The sequence below is a fragment of the Callorhinus ursinus genome, unplaced genomic scaffold (assembly GCF_003265705.2).
Source record: "Callorhinus ursinus isolate GAN/ISIS: 27379988/994484 unplaced genomic scaffold, GSC_fseal_2.0 scaffold4331, whole genome shotgun sequence".
NCBI classification, from domain to species: domain Eukaryota; kingdom Metazoa; phylum Chordata; class Mammalia; order Carnivora; family Otariidae; genus Callorhinus; species Callorhinus ursinus.
This window is the reverse complement of record NW_027401385.1, coordinates 1-4,263: the sequence shown is the minus strand read 5'-3', so window position 1 is coordinate 4,263 and position 4,263 is coordinate 1. Positions and strand designations below refer to the sequence as shown.

At 36.0% G+C, this 4,263-nt stretch overlaps 1 pseudogene; it reads right to left on the bottom strand.

Moving 5' to 3' along the window:
• Window positions 1–1,612: 1,612 nt before the first annotated feature.
• On the bottom strand, window positions 1,613–4,214 carry LOC112818217 (N-acetyltransferase ESCO2 pseudogene; annotated as a pseudogene).
• Window positions 4,215–4,263: the final 49 nt, after the last annotated feature.

The following is a 4,263-nucleotide window of genomic DNA, read 5'->3' as shown; positions in this document are numbered from 1 at the left end:
TTGCTGATATAAATACTCATGAAAGCAGGAATAAGGAGGAATTTTCCAATTAAATCTCTAGCAAACACCATGCTTAAGTCTGAAGATGGACAGCTCTACTCTGAAATCAGGAACAAGGACAGGATGCTGGTTTTCACCTGTTGCTCAATATTGGACTGAAAGTTCTACCCAGAAGGATAAGCCAAGAAAGAAGGCATCCACATGTGAAAGGAAACACTAGAACTCTGTCTATTCAGAGACCAGGGATGACATCATCTTATATAGAGCTTCCTAAAGAATCAACAAAAAATGATTACAGCCAGTTACCTAATTCAGCACAGTTACAGGACAAAATATCAATACACAAACTTCTTTCTTATTTGTATACACTAACAATGAATCATCCAAAAAGGAATTTAAGAAAACAATTCCATTTTAGGGAACATCAACGTTAACCAAATATTTAGTTATAGATGTAATCAAGGTGCACATCTTGTACATGAAATGTTACAAAAATTGCTGAAAGAAAGTAAGGGAAACCTAAGTAATTCTGAAGACACGCCATGGTGATGAAAAGACATGCTATTGATAAGATGGCAGTAGAACACAAGGCGATGTGGAAATTCAATGTGTCCCCAAGAAAATTCACAAAGGCCTTTGGGAAGAAATGCACAAGCTAATCCTAAAAGTCATATGGAATTTCAAGGGACCACAAGATAGCCAGAATAATCTTGAAAAAGGAAATCAAAGGTGAAATGTCATACTTCCAAAGTACAAATCTAACACAAAGCAACAGTAAAGAAAACGTTGTGATACTGTCGTAAAGGTATGCATTCACACTGAAGCAAATAATACATTATATGTTAATTAATTGAATTTAAATTTAAAAAATTTTAAATAAATATATAAAATAACAATTTTTATTGTTATGCATACTCTTTTTTTTTAACATTGAAAGGAATTTTAATTGATTCATCACAAAGCATTGAGCAAGCAAAATAATGTTAATAAAAATTTTTAAATAAAATATTTAAAACAAAAACAGCAGTGCAGAAAACAGCATTAAAATGTTCGCATATTACACACATTTTACACTTCCACATTCTTTTTGGAATCTAGGCTTTTAAATTTTGGAAACATGTTAACTTACAGGCAAATGCAAGAATGTAGATGAACTGATTCTACAGAGTTATAACCCGGAAAACTACTTCCCTAGAGTCCTACTGCCAGATAAGCAGTTACATGAATTTTAGAATCAAAACAATATTCTTTGCTCTCCAAAGTAAGTATCCAAGAATTATACTAGAAAAATGTGTGCATACTGAGGTGTGTTTACATAACGTCATCACATTCTCTGGCCCACCCACCTACATACATTGATTTACTGACCTCAGTTAAATATTACTATTCACTTTGTCAGCATTGCAGCCAGACTCCTCAGAACAAGTCAGATGTATTTTAAACATGCAAAAGTTTTAAAAATGTAACCATATGAATCATCTAATCCAACTAGGGGTCCATTCTGTTAATGCGGTCAATCCCCAGCAACGAGCAACAAGGGCACTGAAGGTAAGCAGCCCAAATTAGCATTTTCATACTCCCAAAGGTCATGGAATGACAATAGTACAATTACTACGTTTAATTGTATTCGGATCCGATGACAGGTACATTTTGCTTAATATGATTTTCGAAAGGATTAAAACCTTAAGCTACAGAATTCTGTTCCACATAAAAGGATATGGAAATCTTACTCATTCTTTACCATAAAGAGGCAAAAGCCCTCTTACAAATTAAAAATTCAAAATACTTACTAAATCTGTTCAAACTGAATTGCTCCAGCCAATACCTATAAAGTGAGAATTTTGTGTACAAAATTCAGGAATTAACTTTAAAGACCGGGCATGGAAATTATTTGCCCATCTTTAAATTTTGCTGTTTGCTTCTGACTGGGCATGAGGTAATCCTGGTGCAAAAGTGTGCTTTATAAAAGGTAAGTGGTCACATATCTGTGCAAACCACCTTGCTTTGTCAATGTTTTTATGTAGGAGGCATGTCATTTTCCAGTAATAGCTACAAAGTTTCATAATTAAGGATTCCAGTGCTAGTCAGTATATATTATCCAAAAAAAATTTTTTTTTGAATCCCCAGAAAATTTTCAACAAATTTATCCCTCACTTTTCAATTCATAAGGAACAAAACCAATATAGGTTTTTGTGTATGTGTGTGTCTTAGTATATTTATTTTGATATTTACTAAATGTTATATGATATGGGGCTGTCTGAACTCATCCACCCAGTAACTGTTCTATAGTAGACACTGGCTTCAACTATTAAAATTGTATACAAGGAAATTAGGGGTGTTGCAGTATTTGGTTGCAAATAACTTGCCATCTGGTGTTGGGTCAGAAAATGCTATTTCGTCAATCTTGAGAAAACAGCCAAACATGAAGCAATTCCTGACAGTATCTACCAATCGTCATGCAATGCGCTTTCTTTGTTTTAGTCTGAAGACCCAGATTCTACTTATTCCACAGACTGCAGGTTCTGGTACATCTGAACATTGCCAAGCCCGGTGACATTCTTTAGAGCTTGGGGATTCTGGACCAGTTGGTTCAGAAAGGACACGGAAGGCCTGTTTGATGGGCTCTGCAATTAAACACCCAACTACTCTCTTTTCATCAGATATGAAGAGAAAAGTCTTAGTTTTGTTTGGACATCTGGGAACAGCTTGGTGGAAGCCCAATTCATTATCAACAAGTTCTTTGAAGTCCTCTACCTTTCTGAGAGCATAACTTGGATCATGTGGCAGGACCAACACAATTTTCCCATCCCAAAACTCTGCTACTACACGTTCTTTTTTCCAGCCTGTGTATTTGATGCCATCCAGAAATCTGTAGTGATGCTGAACATGCTGTAGTTCATCTTCAGGACTGGAGGCAGTATAGATCATACCGCAAGACTTACACATGGTTGCTCCAAAGTGTTTCTGACCTGCGTCAATGATGAGCTGCTCTTTTGTTTCTTTATTTGTATCTCTGGTATTAGTACTTTTCTGCGTATTGATCTGTTTCAAGAAGTTAGCAGATATGACGGATCCCACAGAAGACTGTTCTTCAACTAAAGATCTTTTGGTATTGACCGAAGACACACTGAAGATGGGATAGACAATGGACTCAGGAGAAACCGCCTTGTTTTCACTGAGAGAATCCTCTGAAGGAAAACACTTATTTTCATTAGGCATACATTCTCTTAAAGAAACTACTCCACCTAATGAATCCTTTATTGATTTCTCTTCATTTTTACTTCTTTCATGAAGCAGCTCGACGCTTGGTTCTTTTTCTAGTAACAAGCACTTTGGCACTTGCCTTGTCTGAAAAGTTTTTCTTTTACTGACAGTCTCTAAATCAGAATCTTCGATCACTTCTGATATATTCTTTTGTGTGACTCCCAGTAATGGCTTGTTTTCCAGAGTCGATTTTCTAAGACCGGGCTTTTTTCTACTAACAAAAAATGCCGCTCCACCCTGGAGTGTAACTTGTGGTTTGACTTTTTGGCTTAGAACCCGAGGAGCATTCAGATTATTTTGAGCTGAATAATAATTATTCTCTTTCTCTACAATGGGCTTATAGGCCACTCGATTTTGCTTGGAATTTTTAGAATTCTTTGATAGAGGTTTGATGCATTTATACTTTGGTTGATATTTAGAAGTTAAACTCTTTTGCGGTTTTTTATTCGACCTCTTGGAGCAGACTGGTTTTCCCTGCATTTTTTCTGTCACCACGGGAAAAGATTTGTCTTCATTATTAGTTTTTAGACAAATGGACCTATTCTCTTTTATCAGTTTTCTCTCTAATGGGTTGAGGTACCACTTATTTTTGTTGTAAAAGGATACAGTGGACACAGCAGATTTAAATGGTGAACCTTGATTTGCAGGTGGAAGTCTGTTTTTCTTAGTTGTTTTGAGTGGACTTGAAAGGAAATGGCCCTGTTCAGAGCAATGTACATTTTCTTCATTTTTATCACTGCTTTGGCAAATGTAATTTTGATCAGGTGATGAAAATATATTTTCAGCAAAGTCCAAAATTAATTTCTTTGATGGAATGTCCGATAATAGGTTGTCATAGTTCGAAGAATGCTGCTTCCTTTTTCTTGGAGTAAAAGCTGACATCTTCTTAACTGAACTCCTGAGGTTCGAAGCCGGGAACCTCTCTTTGGAGGAGCCAGTTTCTCCTCCACTCTGTTATGCATACTCTTTTGAAAAGGTATGCATACAGATCAGTGGGAT